This window comes from Macaca fascicularis, chromosome 11 (assembly GCF_037993035.2).
Source record: "Macaca fascicularis isolate 582-1 chromosome 11, T2T-MFA8v1.1".
In the NCBI taxonomy this organism is placed as follows: Eukaryota; Metazoa; Chordata; class Mammalia; order Primates; family Cercopithecidae; genus Macaca; species Macaca fascicularis.
The window spans coordinates 85,386,325-85,396,136 of NC_088385.1; the positions used below are offsets into that span (position 1 = coordinate 85,386,325).

General features: G+C 36.3%; 1 long non-coding RNA gene across 1 annotated transcript; it reads left to right on the plus strand.

The window, feature by feature from the left end:
• The first annotated feature begins 4,413 nt into the window (after nucleotides 1-4,413).
• LOC141407980 (uncharacterized) lies at nucleotides 4,414-9,433 on the plus strand. The gene is made up of 2 exons (XR_012419755.1): nucleotides 4,414-4,733; nucleotides 5,694-9,433. It is a non-coding gene; the product is annotated as an uncharacterized lncRNA (long non-coding RNA).
• The last annotated feature ends 379 nt before the right edge of the window (nucleotides 9,434-9,812 follow it).

Here is a 9,812-nt window from a genome sequence, read left to right on the forward strand (position 1 = left end):
TCAAAGATTACGAAAATCTGAAATATAATTTTTGTATGGTCTACCTTCCCAACTGAATTTTCTGTTCTTTAAGGATAGAGACTACATCTCTTTTAATTCTATATCTTAGTACCTAGAACTGTGCCTGGGACATAGTAAGAATTCAGTACATACTGAGTCAGTTGAATGGTCAAATGTAACCCTTGTGTAGTAGGTGCTGAGCAAACAGTGAATATAATTATCATATGACACTGGAGCTTAGCAAAGAGGGCCAGGGAAGGTAATTGTTCATATAGTTGATTCTATGTATGGGTTAGCATAGACCATTCTATAGTGTTTGTACACCAAACTCAGGATGTTCCTGAGAAATAAAAATTTTAAGGAGTAACAACTGAAAGGAGAGGAATCTGCTGTCATGACATTCAACTTTGCCCAGTTGTTCTAAGTTCATCAAATCTAAAAGTGTTAATATCACAAATTATTCCTGGAGATGCTCCTTCCTTCATCCGTTAACACCAGATTCAGTGCGGTGAATTCTCCTTTGATTCAACCAAGGGTAGGTCCCACCTGAAACTGGACATTCCTCCTTCAGGCTGCCTGCTGCTCATCTGTCTTCTGAGTTGCAGAGTTCCAACGACAGCATTCAAGAGTGCCATTGGCTTTAGTGGGGGTAACTTAGAACACAGACATGAGCAGCTGTTCTTTCCATGCATTCCTGTATATAACAAGCTGTAGGTGTTCCTTCTATTTGGATACAGCTCACAACTTACTTCTGTGCTGCTGCTGTTAAAACAGGAGACAACCTTGACATCTTCCGATGGGAAAATCTGATTTGTTTTAGGCTATTCTGGATTAACGTTTTTAATTAGACTCAGAGAAGGTGACAGCATTGTGGGTGGGTGAAGTTGCCTTCCTGCCAGCTGAGTGTTTCTCCTTTTTGCCTGTGTGGAAGAGAAGGTTGTACTTTGCTTTTTAACACTTCATGACAGATTCTTTCTCAGGTTTTCTGTCAACAGCTGGCCATTTGGTGTATACTCATGTATTTTTTCAATCAGATGACAGAAATGTTTTAAGGGGCTTCTCCAATCACAACCAAAATAGTTTTTCTAAATATCTGATACTAGCAACAATAACAATTTTTCATCATTGTAAGTTTCTATTATATTCAGAACATGAAGAAGGAAGGGAAGGGCAGAAGGGAGGTCTGTTAAGGAGTTGCTTATTGTGACCTAAGTAAAACACAGGGATGGCCTGCATTAAACAGGTACAGTGAGATTGGAGAGAAATGAAAGAACTTAAATATGTAAGGAGCTATAAATTATGTGACTTGGTGCTAGATTTGTGTCTTTATAAAAAGAGACACTAGAGATCATGCTTCGTATCTCTCTCTCCACCCTGTGGAAAGATGACAGTGTGGATGTAGATGACCATGTGGAAATATAAGGAGATGACAGTCATCTCCAAACCAGGAGAAGGTCCTTCACTAGATGCCAAATCTGCTGCCAACTTGATCGTTGCACCAGAATGTGAGAAATAAATTTTCTGTTTATGACACCCAGTGTATTGTATTTTTGTTATAGTATCCCAAACTGACTAAAATACAGTCTATGCAGATATTTTACTGTTAGAGGATACATGTCAGAACTCTGAAGAATACTGAGCCTTAATGAATGATAGAAGCTCATTTCTCTTTAAAGAACTAAACTGAAAAATTAAAAGTAACCTTGGGTTTAGTACTGAAGAGCTAATTGATTGCCTTGATACGGGAAAATTGCATGGACTATTGGCAATTAATTGAGTTTCTAACAGATAACATGGCTTCTATCATAATCTATTTTGGAATGGCCATTGCCTTTTATGCCAGTTAAAAATAGTTGTTTCTCTCTCCACAATTGCTCACCATTTATACTTTAAGTACAGAGCTCTTACCAAATTGATTCCTAAGGAAATATATTTTCCTCCAGGACAGATCTTCTAAAAATGCTAACTATATTTTCACCTGTGACTGTTTTTTTCCTTCTGATTTGTGCATTCATTTTCCATCAGTTCTATTTGACTCGTGGGTTTTATGTCTATTAAGTTTGGTAGAAAGAGAAGAGTCCAAGCTGATCTATAAATTACTTGTTCATTGTCATGGTTTCTGAAACTTTGAGTTGCAGTGTCACAGATAGCTTTGACTCCAGAAGCTCAGTGTTTTTCTGTCTAAATTTTCATGCTCACATAAGTGTAGGCTACATAAATATATCCCAAATATACATAAATATATCCCAAATTGTTTAACCTTAAAACAGAGAAATGGAAAGAAGGACTAACAACACCATGCCAGTCACATCTGAACCAACCAACCAACCAAACAAAAAAACACTTCAGTAATCCAGACCTTTAAAACTTCCATCACTTACACAACCAGGCTGAGAACAAACTCATCACCAAATGTCCTGTGAATGCAGCTGGAGAAACTGATGCAAGGAATAATGAGATCTATATCAAAGAGGTAACAAAGCATGGCAAAATCATCAAGGCAGAGATTTACTGGCAAAGATCACCAAAAAGCAATAATCTCTGTCTTGATATGCAGCAGGTGTGCATATTGGAGAGGAATTAAGTCATCTTCTGATGCCAGGAAAGGGCCTGGCCCCTACAGTGCTACAAGCGAGTGCTGACTTCCCTTAGCTCCCTGGAATATTGCTAAATTGAATTTGGACTGCCATTGTAGCAGATAGAGCCTGAATTATTTGGAAAACTTCAATTATTGTGGGCATACCATGGGGCTTGAAGAAGAGATTATTTGGCTCTTAATGTTGTAAATTTAATTTTATTTGTGAACACCTGCTAAAGGACTAACTAAATCATTTGCCAGTGTGAAATACATCACACTGAAAGTTGATTTTATATTTATCCTCATGGATGCATACTCCTTAAGAAGTCTGCCTCAGTCTACAGAGTCTGAAATGAATTTTGTAAAGGTTTTTTACAATTGTTGAATCTTTCCAAGCTAAAGAGAATTACTGAGTATTTTCAGGTTAATCATACTAGTCAGAGTATTGATTAAAATGAAGAGTTTTTAGGGGTTTTTTGGTACAATTGTCTCCCTTTTTAAATGTCTTAATTATAAAAGTATAATGTGCAATCATCACACTTTCACCAAAGAAGTCCTGGTTGCATCCTCCCGACAGTCTCTACAAACGGGGCTGATAATAGGTAGGGAACCAACTGTCCTCCTACTTCAAAAAGTAGACAGAATTAGGGCAGACATAGTTTCAAGACATATAAATTGAAGATTTAATAACTTTTTGTTGCTGTTTGAAAGAAAAATACAGTTTCTACTTTATGTTTTTTGACATTTTCCTAAAGTAAAAAATTAGAGAAATTATTAATATGTACATCAATTCATATGTGTATTTAAAATCTATTGGAGTAAAGAAAAAAATTGATTCATACCTCTGGTACCCTTAGTAATACAAATGAACTTTGAAAAAATATTTACATTTTAAATACACAGTGGAAAACCCCATAATCTACCAAATTATTTTACAAAATGAAGATAATGAATGTAAATCCAAGTTAGTATTGTCACTAAAGTTTAACTTACTTTGGGATACAAATGACAATAAAATATGTTTTGGGAATAAAACAAGGAAATATATTTCTAAGTTGAAAGTGATCTTTTAAATCATCATTTTGGGAATATAGATTGTTTGGTGATACTTCTTCGGAAATGTCTCCGAATCAGCCTACATTATAAAAATTCAGATTTTATAATGTAGCATTAATGTGGAACCCTAACCTGTATTATCAAGATTTATCATATTATTCATTGAATTTGAGAAAATCCTGTTTATTGATTTAAGCCTACTTTACTCTCCAAGTACCGTATCCAGGGTGACCTAATTGCATAATTCAGAAAATTTGCACCTCTCCTTTCCCCATGACCCTCCTTAAAAAATGTCCAGACTTCAAATTTCACAGGCCAAGTACATCAAACCTAACTCAAAGCAAATCAGGATTAGAATTCGTTTTCGAGCAGTCTAACATAAAGCAATGGGACACTGGAGCAGGACTCCCATGTGGCGGCATTTCTCAAAGTTCAGTAGAAGGGTAGCAACAATTCCAGGAGCTCTACCTACCTTGATGCCAACATGTATGCATGTCTGTCTTCACAATTAATTAGTGTTTAAGCTTAAGGGTATAGATCATGTTTCACTGAATGTGTATCTTTCATGTAATCTGGAAGGTTTTTTTTTTTATTTGGTTACGTTTATTTTTAAAACCTTGGGGCATATCAGAATTCACATAGATCTAAGGACGAGGCACAGAGAGAAAGAGATAGGTGGGAAGGTTGGGTCACATCTTATAAAGGTACACGGCTGCTTTTTCTAGGCAACCCACATAAGCAACAATTGCTTTCCTGAAAGAGTTATGCTATTTGTAGTTGCTACTGTCACAGTTTAACAAGGAGAGGGAGCTCTTAGAAGATTCTCTAAATTTGTTGCAAGAAAGTCACAGAAAGCTACCTTTCAATGTCTGTTTGCTATAGCTGAAGGGAAGACTGGTGGTAAACTGACCAACAACCAAAATGAAATATGGATAAACTGAGAGCAAGTAAACAATAGGAGTTAAGAAGATGAGGATGTACGTGCCAAAGGGAGAGGGTAGAGAAACGATTGCTAGCATTCTAGGAGCTCCTGATTTCCACGATTGGACAAAATTGGGAACTACTAAGAAGGTGTGGAGCTACTCACCACCTTCATCAGGTTAGAGTTCTTTATACCATGCAAGTTGTGCTAAGATGGAAATAAAAGCATGAATCGTTTATGTTTAAGTAACTTCAAGCAGAAAGCAGAGATTTAAAATGTTCATCAAGAGAAAGAAGTGGAAATATCTACTGGAGAGTCAAGTGGCACTGACAGTGATTGAAATATGACCAGGTTTTCAGTTTTCAATTTCTGAAAGGAGAAGAGGGAGTTTCTCGAGGAAAATATTTGGAATAAAGAAAGGAAAAAAAGTGCACAACTCTCCCTTAGAAAAGCCTGGTAATGAAGTGCTCGAGTTTTATCTTTATTATTTGCCACCAAACTCCTTAATTGAATTAGAATACTTACTGAGTTTCAAAACTTTTTATTTTAAATGTTACACATTATTTTCTTATCCTTTCACCTTTCTCTTATTTTCAAAACCAATGTTTTTATTCTTTTATAGAAAAACTGGGCTCATTTTAGCTTCTATAACTCTGTTAAAGCAGGCTGAAAATGGATTATGTTGAAGATGTTTATTCATGAACAACCAAATATCCCATTCTTTGCTGAAATTACAGCTTTAGTTAATTAATTATATTGTAGGCATTTACACTTCTGTGGGAGGAGCACAATAGCACAAGTTGCTTACAGGAACAGCTTCAAGAATATCCTGCTCGTAATACTCACACATTATAAGGATGTCAACCATTTAAAATGTGTTTCTTTTTACTCATGTTAATTTGCTGACTTCTTTTGCTTATCTCTCTGGAATCTTGGCCAATGTATAGCTAAATGACCAAGAGTTCTCACCACAAATATTGAATGAAATAGTTCTTTCTGAAAACTTGTTTCCTAAGCTTTTAGTTTCCAGTGTCTCTCTGAATTCCTCATGCTCTACCTTTGAAACATTCTCTTGTTTTCAGTTTACGTCAACAACTCACCTTGCCTAATCAATCTCTCTTGTCTCTTCTGTTGCAGAAGCTGTCATAATGGAAATGGTGGATTTAAGATTCAGGATTTACCTTCCAATTCCATATGCTCTTTGACCACATCCTAAGAAAGCTGTGAGATTTCAGTATCCCACTTTTAAGCATTTGTTGTAAACAAGTCTGGCAGATGGCCACAACACCTGGGACAATTAAGCCCAAGGGATGGTTGAGTAGTTTCTAAGGCAAGCAGAATCTTCCATCTGCTCAAATGGCACTTTCGGGGTTTAAGCAAACCAGTGTTGGCTACTCAGGGTTTATTCCCCTCACAAGCCTACTCTTCTGTCTTCAAATACTTACTGGCTGCCCCTCTAAAAAGTAGAGAAAACAGGAAAGTAAATATTTACTCTATTTCACAGCTGTCTAACTGTTGTAAAATGGATAACTTAGCTCTGCTGGGTTTATCCTTAAGAAACAAGATCAAACAGTTTTCATGAAATTCCGCTCACATTTTAAATGCATGACTTATTTTGGTTTATTCTGTTCTAGAATATTCCAAAGCCAGAATTAAATGCTAAAGAATCAGTTTGGCCATTTAAAAGATATTGGTGCACTATGTAACAGATTGTGGCTACCAACATTCTGAGTCAGTCTTTCCCCTCCAAATGCCCTGCCTTCCCGTACACACATCGAGCCCACTAATTAATTTTGTATGATGAAATATTGCCAGATCGGTATGAGGAAATATATTATTTGGAATCTAGGTTGTTATTTTGAAGGTTTATTTCTTATGGTAAAAACACAAGAACATTTTCACAGAATGTGCAAGGTTTTTTTGTTTGCTCGTTTCTGTTTGAGAATGCACAGTAAGTTGGCTGGTACAAGGAAGCTCCTACATCCCTGCAAACTTCAGTCAAATTGCCATGTGAAGTCATTGCCAAGTTTTCAAAATTGAGTCTGGACTGCTATTCCAATTCACCACCGTTCCGCCTCCATAGCAGATGGTGTTCGCTTATGCAGAGGACACAGATGAAGCGGCGTGGTGGAGGTATCATTCCACTGCTAAGGTTTCGAATTTTCTTGCTCTCAAGAACTCGATGCCAAAGAGTAACAATTTCTTGATCTTCACTCTCTGTCGTCAGCTAGTGTCCGTCTTTTTCCCCCATTTCCTCCATTCCACCCCACTCTCCAGCATCACTTCCCGGTCGCAACTCTTCCCCTTCTGAACTATTTTTTTGCAAGCACATTGATGTTTTGCTGATAATTCCTGAATATGCATTTTCAGTCCTGAACCTCAGTGCCTATCTGACTTTCATATGTGGGCAATCTTATGGTATAACTGGAAGAATCTCCCAAATACTGAGGCTTTTTGAAACCTGTCAAAAAGTTGAAGAACAAGAGTTTGGCTCTTGGACTCAGATCAGACTCAGATTTGATCTTAACTCTGCCACTTGCTATCAGTGTAGCATTGGGGCATATATTTGACCTATGCTATTTGTAAAATGGAAATAAGTATTCCTTGGAAACCTCACAGTGTTTGGAGAAATAAATGAAACTGAATTTATGTTTGGTATAGTAAGTGATACATGATTATGCTCTTCTCACTGCCAATTTCCTGAGAGTCATAAGCTTCCAACATTAGAATTACTGTCTTTGCTCCTTTACCTTCCAAATCAAATCCATCATCATATTCTATTTATTTTGATGCCCCTTTATTTTCTGCATCCATGGCTACAAGCTCGGTCCAGAACATCGTCTCAAATCTATATTTTGTATTTAAATTTATTTACATTTTTCTATTCCTTTAACATAATTAAATTTTCTTTCAATTTTGCAAACATGATTTAAATTCAACTGTGTGCCATAGAGATTGCTAGGCCATGTTTTCCTTAGAGTTGCTTGACTCCTGTGTAAAGCACTGCTATTTAAGGCTTGGGCTCTGGAACCAGACTTGAGTTAAAATGCCACCTCAATAACTTATTAGTTATGTAACTTTTAATAACTTACTAATGTCTCTATCTCAGCTGCATCGTCTCTAACAAGGATATAATAACAGTATCTTATCTCGTAATAGTGGTTATAAGAAAAAAAGGACATAATGAATATAAACCTGCTTAATACATAGAAAGCACTTGTAATTTTGTTAATCATTATTATCCTCAAATATTTCTTTCAGCATCAGCCTCCCATTTTGAACACCCACAATGACAAGCTTTTCATTTTATATCAAAATGAAGCTTCTGCATTTTAGTTCTTTATTAACTTCCTTTTAACTGATTCACAATAAGTTCTTTGATACATGCCTACATCCACACATTCAGCCTGCACATCTATTCACTTATTTTCCTCTCCTTCATGGTCCTGAGGCCCCTAGTCATCTGTGTGATCTCTCTACAATATGAATTCTCTGATTCAGTAAACCATAATATTTATCCACATTGCTTCACTTTCATTTAATGTACCTTCAGATTCAGTGCATTTCCCCAAATCATTCCCACTTTTTCTTCTAATTTCAAGTATACTGCTTAGAACTCCTTTTCAAGAATCTTTCCCTTTCTACCTGCTTCTAAACAAATCATTCTTGTATTCCCTCCGTCTTCAGAACAATTATGTTCTGTTTGTGCTATACTGAATCTGTTACTCCATAAGCTGGTTTGAATCTTTCTGCTCCAGCCATACTGGTCTCCTGCTGTTCCTGAAGCATGCCAAACACCAATCCATCTTAGGGCTATTGTGCTGGGTTTTCCCTTTAAGTGAAAACAATGCTTTTCTCTGAATATCTGCATGATTTATGCTCACTTCATTCAGGTCTCTGCTCAGATATCACCACTACAAAGAATCACCATGTCAACCTTACATGATTTCATTTTTCTTTCTAGCATTCGACATATGTAACTCTTCTGTTCGTTTGGCTATTGTTTGGTTCTCCCACTAGAGGGCAGGACCATTATCCGTTTTGTTGACTGTTCAATTCCCAGCTCCTAGCACAATACCCTTTACATAGTAGACATTCAATATTTATGGAATGAATACATTGTAACCTAGCTCGCCACCAAAAATAATTCTAAATACTTAAAATGTAGGGACTATGTATTGGACTTTTGTAACATTCCTTCACATATTGCCATAGAGAGAGAAACATGCTGGCTTCAGAACAAGACTGACCCAAATCCCCAAATTCTCAATTATTTGAGTAAATCCCAGTAATTTTCTCTCTGAGCCTCAACCTCCCTATATGTATAAAATAAGCATAGTAATACCCATTATGATGGATAATCTTATATGTCAACTATGGTGCCCAGTTGTTTGTTCAAACACCAATATAGATGCTGCTGTGAAGGTATTTAGATGTGATTAACATTCAAATTAGTAGGATTTTGAGTAAAGCAGATTACCCTCCATAAAGCAAGTAGGCCTCATGTAATCAGTTGGCCTTCAGAGAAAAGACCGAGGTTTCCAGAAAGAAAAGTAATTCTGCCTCAAGACTGCAACATAGAAACCCTGCTTGAGTTTCCAATCTGCAGATTCAGCTCTCAAGATTGCAATATTAACTCTTCTCTGAATTTCTAGCCTGTTGACCTGCTCTATAGATTCCAGACCTCCCAGCCCACATAACTGTATAAGCCAATTCCTTAAAATCTCACTCTGTGTATGTACATGTGTGCGTTTAATTACATATATACAATACTATATTATTTTCTCTGAAAAACCTTGACTAATAAAGCAACTTTACTTGAAGTTAGGATTAAATGATGTAATATGTTTAAAACTCTTATTAAATAGTAACAATTATTACATGGTCAGTAAATTCTTTTGCCAAGTTATTATGTCTGCCACATGGCAAGTACTCAACAAGTATTTGATGAATGAATGAATAAGTGAATGCCCGAAAGTGGATGTCTTCTGAACACATATTATTCCAGATGATTGTAAAAGCCCATATGATTTGGTCAGCATTACTCATTTCTGAATATTATTTGAACCAGAATGTACAGCACATTGCATTCCCTGTGAAGGTCTAAAAATGTTATATACATATGCAACATTATTCACTGAAAATAGATCAGAATTTCTTTTATGATAGCAAAAGTACTGTTTGAAAATGAAAGGAAGTCGAATGCCAAATCGCTCCATGAATCTTCCAGCAGCTTTGAGATAAGCACAATTTTAT